The 12,663-nt window shown below is 42.2% G+C and overlaps 1 protein-coding gene and 1 pseudogene across 1 annotated transcript in view; both read left to right on the top strand.

The window, feature by feature from the left end:
• The window catches only part of LOC126235549 (myosin-9-like), a 139,068-nt gene that overhangs the window by 75,431 nt on the left and 50,974 nt on the right, over positions 1-12,663 (top strand). The gene's annotated exons all lie outside the window — the stretch shown is intronic.
• On the top strand, positions 7,325-7,442 carry LOC126238583 (5S ribosomal RNA; annotated as a pseudogene).

Raw genomic sequence — 12,663 nt, 5'->3', positions numbered from 1 at the left:
AATGGATCTTGTTTAAGACGAAAAGTGATCCTTTACACGGTAAGTGAATTGTAATGGTAAATTCGTTTCTGTACCACTTTGTAAATCGTTCTTTTCTTATGCTATTTTACTGTATTCACTCCAGAAATCGAATTTGTTTCCTCTGTTTTCCCGTAATATATCAACGTGTTGCTCATCCTCACTGACCGTGATATCAGCAGCTGAAAGCTAGTTCTTCATGGTTCACATTGCCTTCTAACATGCTAAAGCATCTTGAAAGTGTGGATTAATTGATGATCGAGCAAGACTGATGCGCCTAATATGTTAACGATTTTAGTTCGTGGTAAGCGTTTTTTGAATCTGTTATGATGTTACGCTTCAGATTCTCTCCATACTATTCACTGGGATCGCTTTACTGCTTGCAACATTGTTTTCTACGCAAATTTCACGAGTAGCTAATCCCAAAGGCTGCTAACAGCCACATCCATCAGCCACATCTATAATAACTGCGGCTCTGCATAGATGGTCCACTCGTTTTGGAATTAAGAATAATCACTGGCCGCAACTAAAAATCTTTGAATCAAAACGTCGTATATGACATTTTCTTCCAAATGCTATTTCTGTGTCCTTAACCAATACAGTAATGTTATGAGACATGTTTAGAGGAAGATTATTTTAAATGACATCCAGTTACTGACAGTGGTAAGACGCAGCCTGGTTGTTTGTCAACATACTCGTACACAGTGGATATTTTAGATGTTAACATTTTATCATCGATGTTACATTTCAAGAGCTTTTTATCGAAATCCATACATCGATGTTTAAGTTCACAACATCGATATTTTGTAATTATCGACGATCATTGAACATCCCTGATTTCCACAAACCAGATACTCTCCGGAAAACGGCCACTTCCATGGACGAGTGGTCAGCATGTGCAACTGCCAGTTTTGCGAGGATTTATCTTTGGCGGGGGACGTGGAACTGGGTGTACTCCGCCTCCTGGTGACAGCGGAGGAGCTAGACCAACGAGAAGTAGCAGCTCCAAGGTCTGCAAGTCGACAATGGCTGGCAGAGTGGTGTGCTGATCTCATATCTCTCCATATCGCAACTGCCTGTCATCTCATGGCAGATGATGACACGGCGGCTGGTGAACATCTCATGGTCTTCAGGCTTTAATCGTAGAGTTTTTTTTTATCTGAAAATCAAAGGACGCCATTACGCCCACGACAAATTTGTACAATTGAAACACTAGCATAACCCACTTTTGAATGTCTCACATGCTACATCTGCACAGGTAGAAAAACTCTATCTCCGTTCTCCTCCGTGTGACTCCACACATACACACACACGCACACACACTCACTCACCGATTGTCCTGTGCACCTACAACTTCTTAATGACGACTGCTCACGTAAAGCTACAACTGTACAGGCAGGCCTGCACAGTTTCACCTCTCACAGTAACCTGGACTCACCCAAATCAGACAGCCTTTCACCTTTCTATCTCCTTACATCCTCAACAGACGACGCTCTAGCGATGCTGACAAGCCGTGACTGTTTTACACGTAGAAACAAGTGTTCCTAGATTTAAAAGTAGAGTGGAAGAAGGGCCAAGCGCAGTGACTTCTCAGTTTCTTAGAAAAGATTTGTATTATTGTGGTTCTTCAACTTCTCCCGGCGTAAGTTATCAACGCACCTGATGATGACAACGTGGTCGTTTGCCGAAACATTATTCCCGTTGGACACTGACATCGCACTGTTCACTTGTGAACTGTTTCGTCATTATTATTACTTTTCGCTTGTCTCAGTTCCAGCTCTTGTATCGTCATCACTTTCGATATTTGAAAAGGAGTTCAGGGGAACATTTTGTAAATTCAAAGATCTTAAGAGTTCGAAGTACTACTTCCTGTAGTTAAAGGCTTCTTTCCTTTTTGGTTTCTTCAGATAATTATACTATTCCTTATTCTGGAAAGTACAGTCTGTTTATTAGCTGAGAGGTTCTATTTCGTTCCGTTTTCTATAACCTTTAAAGCCTCATTTAACCATAAATTTAATTTGCAGTCAACACTGAACTTCATTTTGCAGGTTCCCAGTTTTTAATCCATTATAAATAAATAAATGTATATATAATAATTTCTTTCGTCAAGATCGCCTTATAACTACATTTTCACGTTACCAGTTGCGGTAATTTACTGCGATCGTGGGATGTGGTTAATCTAACAACAGCTTCGTCATGATACATAACAATTCAAATCATGCACCGGCCGGAGGGACCGTGCGGCTCTAGGCGCTACAGTCTGGAGCCGAGCGACCGCTACGATCGCAGGTTCGAATCATGCCTCGGACATGGATGTTTGTGATGTCCTTAGGTTAGTTAAGTTTAATTAGTTCTAAGTTCTAGGCGACTGATGACCTCAGAAGTTAAGTCGCATAGTGCTCAGAGCCATTTGAACCAAATCATGCACTTGGAACGTCTTGAAGGACTATAAAGTATGTTAAGAATTATACATCATGTCGTCACATAGTAAAAGATACTGGGCGTTTCACCGTATGTTGACATGATGTATAATTAATTAATATATTTTATACACTTTTGTGATGTTCATAATGCGTGACTTGAGATTTTATACATAATCACGAAGCTGAAGCCTGAAGATGCCAATAAATTATCGAGACGCGTAGTGTGAAATAAGGTGATCTTGGCGTAATAACTGTCTACACATTTATTATGTCGTATACCTCAGTTTGACGATATGCCAATTCTTAAATATATGGATTAGATAGCCTAGACGGATTTATTCGCTAAGAAGAAAGAACCTCTAGGTTCGCAAGGGTTGTTCTGTGTCTGATGAAGAACTCAGGACTTCTTTCTATCCCTCCCACCCATTTTCAATGGTGGGGGAGAGGAGAACCGCAAACCATCGGCAGTTTGGAAGGTCTTATAAAAACTAGCAACCACAATACTTTCAGTTCTTTCGAGCCTTGACAGACGATGACAAGTGAGGCGCTTTGAGCTATGGCACCTAGAGGACGGCGAGGTAGTTACAGAAAGAAACTTCTCTTCAATGATAACGTTGCACCGTTTTATTTTTTCTTCGAGGGAATATGATGAAGCACCACAGTGAAGCTCTATTTCTTTGAGCAGCTCTTTCAGGAATGGCTGTTGATATACTTTCCGGGATGTGAGGTCGTGGTCCAAGAACTTTTCTGCTCCTTACGTTTCGTCCAGGACTGCGCTGGACTTCCTCAGAGGCGCTGCTCCGCTGAGTCTTGCCGACTCTGAGGACGTCCAGCGCAGTCCTGGACGAAACGTAAGGAGCAGAAAAGTTCTTGGACCACGACCTCACATCCCGGAAAGTATATCAACAGCCATGTCACCCGGTCGTGAAAGCCTTCATTCTACAATCTTTCAGGAATCTCCAAATAGAATATTCTATGATAGTCAAATATTCTCAATATGGTACTTTCGTGGAGTGAATGTCATATTCCAGAACACTTGCATCTGGACATTGTTTGTACCACATTTGAAAACTATTGACGTAGATTCAGTTAACAAATACAGCATCAGATGTATATTCAGAGTGATTTATATAGTAACTGTCAAGAGCTTTTAACCGCTAGTCGTGAGTTCACGGGCTAATATGATTAATAGTTAATACTAATTGCTTTCTTGGCCTCTATAGCTCCCCCGCAAAATCGTGTGTCTGTGTATGTATCGATTTTGGAAACTATTGATAACATAGTTGGGAAAATTGAACATTCCACTTTCAAAAAACACTTCAGAACTGCTGCAATTATCAGTGTTATGCATAAACATATCAACCATTTGTAATAAATGAAGGTGGAAAATATCTGAAGAGTGTTTTTAGATAAGTTTTGATTTGTGCAAATAAATGTTCTATGATCGACTTGTAGCTACACAATAACTACATTAATATTCTAGTCATTTTACAAATCCCTTGTTCTACTTTGCGAATAAAGTAAAACGCATTTTTCCAATAATGCAAAGCGGCGTTCGTGAAGTACATTTAATACGATGTCCGTTGTTGTTCCACTGCTGTGTGTTCAAACAGTAAAGAAAGAAGGAAAACGATACATATTTTTAATAATTTCAATATTTATTATTAGCATCTAGCATACATAGTATTTAGCCACCACAAATTAAAAGGACGAAAAACAACATAATACATCAAAGTAAGATTTGAACTTCGTGATACATAAATTTTTGGGTAATACATTACCTAAATTTGTATTGGAAATGAAAATGTTATGTGTAATCTGTTAGCCTACTAGATACAGTTGACAGTTAGCCACGCGTTTGTATTGCAGTTGGTAACTCAGTTCGTGAATTAACTTCAGTGGCCACCGTTCCTTTTAGATTTTGATGTCTTCTTGTGCTATAAACGTAGCTATGGCATCATATGCACTCCAGGTGGCATCTCCAAGATACGGGATATTGCAGAGTGGTTAGCAGCGACCAACTCGTGAGAGCTACTTTAAACATTTGACTCTGCCTTCCCCATGGGGGTTGCACTGAAATCACTAATTGTTCCGTCATGACATTGAGAGTACGATATGATTGACGTCACCAACTGTTACGTCACCACATCGATAGTAAGGTTTCGTCGAATGTTGTGTAAACGGGTGGAGAAACATCCACGATTGTGACGCATTCTCTTAATAGACACTGTTATTTTACTTCAACGCGTGGAATTTACAATCACTGTCTTGGTATGAATGGCTGCGTACTTGCATAGCTTTTACCTCTTGTTTTTTGACTTTCGTTCAATTCTTCATGCCACGATAGAACAGCTTGTCGTTTTATTTTCAGAGATTAATCATTGTTTGGAAGTTTTATGTCTATATTTGTTTCACTGCTATTTGCATCTCTCCGTTGTCGATGTGCTTTGTCATTGCATTTGATGCCGGAACGACACTCGATCCACACAAATTCTCGAATTTAACCAGTAGATGTTTTGTAAATGTCGATGATCACCAACATTCCTAATTTCCAGAAATAAGCTTGCGATTGTAATGTTCAATGAATTCCTCAGTAGTGTTGCACCTTTTACGGTTTACAATGCTTGTTAATTAACATCCTATCTCAAAAACAATCGTAACTGCTAAGAGTACTACAATTAACACAATGCAGACAACAGAGCTCCCTTCGGAACGTGCCTCATGCTGCACCGGTACATTTGTACAAAGATTCGTTCCCCTATGGCCACCTGTACACTTAATGTTGACTTACACAGTTTTGTTGGTACACACGATGCGGTTGTCCTACACATCTGCAGGTACAAACATAAGGTACATGCGCCACATTAAGATATGACGATATTTTTCATCCGCAAACTTCTAAGCCGATTAACTTGAAACTTCGTATGCCTTCAAAATAGCTCTTGAGCCACTAAGAAAAAAAAACAAAACGTTTTCTGCTCATTGAAATTGGCTTTTTGGGATACGCGGTATACCTAATAACGGCACTCTATGCACTCCAACAAGGTCATGTCTACGGAAGGTTGGGTTGGAGACAGTGAATTCTGAATAAGCTGTCAAAAAAACGTTATTACATATGAAAAGAAAAGCCACCAAAAATTAATATTTTCAGGAGAGACTTGGACGGTAAGAGATCACAGTAGAGCACAAAATAAGTTCAGAATAGTGTCTCTTATACTGATTAATTAAACATTGTAAGAAGATTAATTTACTGGCGTCGCACAATAGGTGCAACAACAGTGAGTTCGCTCGGGAGCGTGGGGCTCAGCTAATTTAAGATCAGCGACTCTCACTCCAGACGGTCAGACTAATGACTTTTTGTATACAAAAAAAAATTGTAACATATTCGATTGTTAGATGATAGTTCTTCGAACCTTGAAGTTATTGACCTCGTCTTCTTCTTTGTAGACAATGTTACGGCGTCCTGCTTGCTCTGCTAAAATTTATTGCTTCTCCGAAGTATTACATGTAGTGGTAACGAAGATAGATAGATCAGGTGAAATAAGGAACTAGTAAGTGAAGTTGATTTCGTACCATAAGAACTAGTTTAGGTAGATGAAACATCCGATAGGAGTTTTTACAAACATAAGAAAATTAATGTTCTGCGTCTTTTCTCGCTAGCCTAAAATAGGCTTGATTGCTGTGGGCACATCGCATTTTAATATTTGCCGTAAAATACATAGACGAATGAATGGATAAAAATTGACAGAAAAAATATTCCCAGGTAGGTAAACCAGCATGGGTTTCAATGCACTTTTTTTTTCGATCCTGGCACAAGGCTCATGGCCGGCCGATGTGACCGAGCGGTTCTAGGCGCTACGCTACGGTCGCAGGTTCGAATCCTGCCTCGGGCATGCATATGTGTGATGTCCTTAGGTTAGTTACGTTTAAGTAGTTCTAAGTCTAGGGGACTGATGACCTCAGATGTTAAGTCCCATAGTGCTTAGAGCCATTTGCACGAGTTTTCGAACAAGGCTCATGAACAATAGTCCCGTAGAGAGGGAACTGCGAATCATATCTTTTAGTAAGTTCACAGTCCGGGTGAAACAATACCTAAATGTAGGTACATCCGTTTTTGAGATGCAGGGACATACTTGATAAATTTCTCCGTTGTCCTTATATTGACGTTCGTAGTTTCCATTGTAACAAATTTTTGTTTACTAGGAGACCCGCATAATTTAAAGTTGTTTCTTCTCTGGGAGCACCTCTTCTTCCTTTCGGGGTTTTTAAGATGTCGGTGAAGGACTTCGCTCAGATGATGAAAGGGTTGACGAGTGTTCCACTCCAGGAGGCGTTTCACATTGATCTTGTGAGGTAGGTTCGTTGACTTTCCATCCTTCTGCTAGATTGGCTTCATCAGGCTAAGATACCTACAATAATCATAGGAAACGAAATAAACAAATAAAAATTCAGGTAATGAAACATCTGAGGTGAAAAACGGGCGTGAGAGCCCAATAGGCCAGCCTGGCCGTAATAAGACCAGGATGGCTTTATTGGTGTACACGCAACTATCCGTCCTTCCCGCGCATGCTTCTGCCGTTTCTAACAAACCCATCTTGACATGACTGAAAGGTTTCAAAACCATTACTAATATGCTTCAAAAGAACTACCAGTCCATGAAGCAGCCTCAAACGTTGATTACTCCACAGCTTAGAAAGAATATACCTTAGTAACGTAGCAAAAACCTCCAAACGCAAGGATTCACGTCTGCCACGGAATAACGTGAAACATGGCGCCTCTTCTTCCTTTTTGCCACTGGGACGCCATTTCCAGTCACGTAGGTGCTGCCATCCAACGAATTTGAGTGGAAATTTCCAAAATAAAGGGGAAGGTGGCCACACTGGGCCAACGGCCTTGCCGCAGTGGTAACACCGGCTCCCGTCAGATCACCGAAGTTAAGCGCTGTCGGGCTGGGCTAGCACTTGGATGGGTGACCATCCGGTCTGACGAGCGCTGTTGGCAAGAGGTGTGCACTCAGCTCTTGTGAGGCAAACTGAGGAGCTCTGGTCTCGGCAACTGACATACTGTCGGGAGAGCGGTGTGCTGACAACAACGCCCTCCATATCAGCATCCAGTGACGCCTGTGGGGTAAGGTTGACACGGCGGCCGGTTGGTACCGTTGGGCCTTCGTGACCTGTTCGGGAAGAGTCTACTCTGACCTCACTGGAGACTACGGCCTTATTTGACGTACCTACCGTATGGAATCACAGCAAGAAATAAATGCAGATGCTAGTCAAGCATGAAGGATTAGGCGGTTGTCCTTGACTACGGACGGCACCTGTGCAGTGTCCTCAATGCGTTGCAAGTACCAATTTTGGTGAGAGAAATGATCTGTCTAGTTGCGAGTGTTATCTATGAAACTGATCGCATAATCCTTGGCGGCCGGCCGCAGTGGCAGAGCGTTTCAAGGCCCTTCAGTCTGGAAACGCGCGACCGCTACGGTCACAGGATCGAATTCTGCCTCGGGTAAGGATGTGTGTGATATCCTTAGGTTAGTTAGGTTTATGTAGTTCAAAATGGTTCAAATGGCTCTGAGCACTATGGGACTTAACTTCTAAGGTCATCAGTCCCCTAGAACTTAGAACTACTTAAACCTAACTAACCTAAGGACATCACTCACATCCATGCCCGAGGCAGGATTCGAACCTGCGACCGTAGCGGTCACGCGGTTCCAGACTGAAGCGCCTAGAACCGCACGTTTATGTAGTTCCAAGTTCTAGGGGACTGATGACCTCAGATGTTAAGTCCCATAGTGCTCAGAGCCATTTGAATCCTTCGCGGTAATCCCATTCGAATGTGAACAAATTGTTAGTTCTCGTATGGTGGGTACTTTCGTAAACAAGGTATCCGAAGTGCCTTATGTTTCAAGAGGCACCGTTTCGAAGATCAATACCGCATACACGGAAGCCCGAAAAACATCATCTGCTGAGTCACAAGCGGACGGAAGTTTTTGTTGATCGTTCGTGGCAGACAGTCATTGAAGAGGATTGTGACGAAAAATAAGGAGACGACAGTTGTCAACGGAAATGCAGAACTGAATGTCGCACTCGAGAGCGCTATCAGCACCAAAACAATAAGTTCCGTAAGCTGGAAATTGCACGCCGAACAACAATTCCAAAATCGCACATTAGTGATGCAAATGCTCGTAACAGGGAAACGTGGTGCCGAAGCCACAGGACCTGGACGAGCTAGCAGTGTAAAAATGTCATTTGGTCGGATGAGTCTTGTTTCACTGTGTTTCCAACTTCTGGCCGACTTTACGCCGCAAGAATGAAGCATGGCAGGAGTTCGGTGATGATCAGCCACATCGTGGTATTCCATGGGCCAAACGTTACTCACCAAGACAGCATTACCGCCAAGGGTTATGCGATCATTTTGGCGCATCGGGTTCATCTCATAGATGTTTGTTCCAAAACAGTGATGCTTTGTTCCAAGACGACAGGGCCCGTGTTCACACAGCTCGCATCGTCAAGCAATGGTTTTGTGAGCACGAGGATCAATTATCGCATCTCCCGTCGCCACCAGAATATTATTGAGCCTTGTCATCTACTTATGCGAGAAGGATGCGTGATCGCCATCCAGCTCCATCAACGTTTCCTCAGCTTGCCACTGATTTGAAGTTTCCCTTGAAGACATATTGTATCTTTATTCATCCAGTCCCAAATAATTAGAATTTGTTTTGACTACTAACGGTCTTCCCACGTCATATGGTTATGTGCCGTGTTTTTGGTGTTTCCATATTTTTGTCCACCCCTTCCTTGTAAACATAGTGGTTCAAATGGTTCAAATGGCTCTGAGCACTATGGGACTCAACTGCTGTGGTTATCAGTCCCCTAGAACTTAGAACTACTTAAACCTAACTAACCTAAGGACATCACACACATCCATGCCCGAGGCAGGATTCGAACCTGCGACCGTAGAAGTCCCACAGTTCCGGACTGCGCGCCTAGAACCGCGAGACCACCGCGGACGGCAAAAAACATAGTGGAACATGACTGATTTGACGCGGATGCCCTCCACGAATTCCTTTCATCTTAGATAGCAATTGCAACCTACATCATCAGTTATTTACCCTGATATCTTAACACATATCTTTTTGTGCCTCCTTTTCTCAGTGTTTTGCAAATATTCTTTTCCTCGCCTATTCTGCTGAGAACCTCCTCATTTATTGCCTCATCTGTCCACCTAATTTTCAGCTCTGTAGTTCCACATCTCAAATGCTTAGATTATCTTCTGTTCCGGTTTTCCCACAGTCCATGTTTCACTACCATACAATGGTGTGCTCCAAAAGTATATTTCAGAATCTTCTTCCTGAAATTAAGGCGTAAGTTTTATACTAGTATACTTCCTTTGGCCAGGAATGCCCTTTTTGCCAATGCTAGTCTGCGTTTTATGTCGTCATTGTCCGTCCACCATGGGTTACTTCGCTGCCTAGGTAGCCACTTCGTGATCCCCAATTCCGACGTTAAGTTTCTCGCTGTTCTCATTTCTGCTACTTATCATTACTTTCGTCTTTCTTCGATTTACCCTTAGCTCATATTCTGTACTGATTAGACTATTTTTTCCATTCAACAGATCTTGTAATTTTTCCTGACTTTTATTCAGGACAGCAATGTTATCAGCGAATCTTCTCACTGATATCCTTTCACTTGCGTTTTAATTCCACTCTTGAACTTTTCCGTCACTGCTTCTTCGATGCATACATCGTACAGTAGGCATCCTTTGTAATCCTAGCACTTCGTTTAGTAGTTGGTCTTCCAGTGAAATTGTTCCCTCTTGTTTCTTTTCCATGTTGTATATTACCCGTCTTTCGCTATAGCTTGCCCCTATTTTCCTCAGAAATTTGAACATTTTGTACCATACAATTTGCATCATTTTACGTTGTCGAAGATTTTTTCCATGTTGACAAATCCGATGAACGTATCTTGATTTTTCTTCAGTCTTGCTTCCATTTTCAACAGTAAGATCAGAACTACCTCTCTGATGCCTTTATCTTTCCTAAAGCGAAACTGACCGTCATCTAACAATCCTCAATTTACCGTTCTTCTATATATTATTCTTGACAGCAACTTGGGATACTTGAGGGTTTAAACTGACTGCACGATCATTTTCGCGCTGGTCATCTCTTGCTGTTTTCGGAGTTATGTGGAGATGTTTTTCTTCCGACGTTCTAATGGTTTATGAGCATAAGAATGCGAATAGTCATTTGTTGGCACTTCTCACAATGATTTTAGAAATTCAATTCTGCCTTATCTGGTCTTAAATCGTCCAATGCTCTTTAAAATTCTGATTTAAACTGTGACGATAAAAACAAAACAGCACGTAGTGGTAAATACAATGTTTGTTTAAAATTATATACATAGAGGTGACAAAAGTCATGGAATACTTCCTAATATTGTACCGGATCTCCCTTAGGCCGTCGTAATGCAGCAGTTCGACGTGGCATGTACTCAACAAGTCGTTGGAAGTCCCCAGCAGAAATACTCAGCCATGCTGCCCCTATTGCCGTCCATAATTGGCAATGTGTTGCCAGTGCAGGATTTTGTGAACGCACTAACCTCTCGATTACGTTTCATAAATGCTCGCCGGCAATCATGTCGGGCGCCCTGGGTGGCCAAACCATTCGCTCGAATTGTCCTGAATGTTCTTCAAACTAATCGTGAACCATTGCGGCCCGATGACACGGCGCAATGTCATCCATAAAAATTCCATCGCTATTTGGGAATATGAAGTCCATGGATGACTGCAAATGGTCTCCAGATAGCCGACAATAACTATTTCTAGTCAATCATCAGTACAGTTTGGCCACAGGATCCAGTTCGCTCCATGTAAACAAAGCCCACACGATTATGGAGCCACCACCGGCTTGCATAGTGCCTTGTTGATAACTTGGGCCCATGGATTCGTGAAATGTGTGCCACACTCGAACCTTATCATCAGCTCTCATTCGAGCAGTTCACGGTTTTCCACTCGTCTAGAGTGCAACTCATATGGTGATGAGCCAAGGATAGGCGCTGCAGGCGATGTCGTGCTGACAGCGAAAGTACTCAAATCGGACGTCTGCTGCCACAGCTAATTAGCGCCAAATTTCAGCGCACTGTCGCAACGGATACATTCGTCGTACGTCCACATCGATTTCTCTAGTTATTTCACGCAGTGTTAGCTGTCTGTTAGCACTGACAACTTCGCTGCTACTGGTCGTTAAGTGAAAGCCTTCGGCCACTGCTTTGTCTTTAGTGAGAGGTAATGCCTGAAATTTGGTATTCTCGGATTTCTGAAATGGAATGTCCCATGCGTCTAGCCCCAACTACAACTTCGCGTTAGAGTCTGTTAATTCCAGTAGTGTGGCCATAATCACGTCGGAAACCTTTCCACATGAATCACCTGAGTAGAAATGACAACTCCGCTAATGCAAAGCCCTTTTATACCTTATATACGCGATACCACCGCCATCTGCATACGAGGGGCGTTTGAAAAGTCCATGCAAAAATAAAAACTACTTACGAGTTTGGGGTAAACCTTTTTTTATTTTTCGACTTAGACTCCTTTTAGACTTATATACTTCGTCCAACGATGTTCTAATTTGTTGATCCCTTCCGAATAACAGGAATTGTCCAAGTCTGCAAAATAGCTATTAGTTGCTGCAATTACTTCCTCGTTTGAATAAAATCTTTGTCCCGCCAGCCATATCTTCAAATTGGGGAACAAATAGTATTCCAAGGGAGCCAAGTCCGCAGAATAGGGGGGATGTGAAACGAGTTGGAATCCTATTTCCAACAATTTTGTAACCACAATTGCTGAGGTGTGCTGGTGCATTGTCATGATAGAAAAGAACTTTTTTGCGGTCCAATCGCCGGCGTTTTTCTTGCAACTCGGTTTTCGAACGGTCCAATAGCCATGAATAATATTTACCTGTAATAGTTTTACCCTTTTCCAGATAGTCGATGAGGATTATCCCTTGCGAATCCCTAAAGACAGTCGCCATAACCTTTCCGGCCGAAATAATCGTCTTCGCCTTTTTTGGTGCAGATTCTCCCTTGGTAACCCATTGGTTAGATTGTTGTTTGGTCTCAGGAGTATAGTAATTTGTCTATGTTTCATCCAGAGTGACGAAAAGACGCTTAAAGTCCTGCGGATTCTTCCTGAACAGCTGCAAACCATCCTGGCAACACTTCACACGATT

Source organism: Schistocerca nitens, chromosome 2, assembly GCF_023898315.1.
Source record: "Schistocerca nitens isolate TAMUIC-IGC-003100 chromosome 2, iqSchNite1.1, whole genome shotgun sequence".
NCBI lineage: Eukaryota > Metazoa > Arthropoda > Insecta > Orthoptera > Acrididae > Schistocerca > Schistocerca nitens.
The sequence above is the reverse complement of the archived record's forward strand: the minus strand, read 5'-3'. Positions and strand labels throughout refer to the sequence as shown.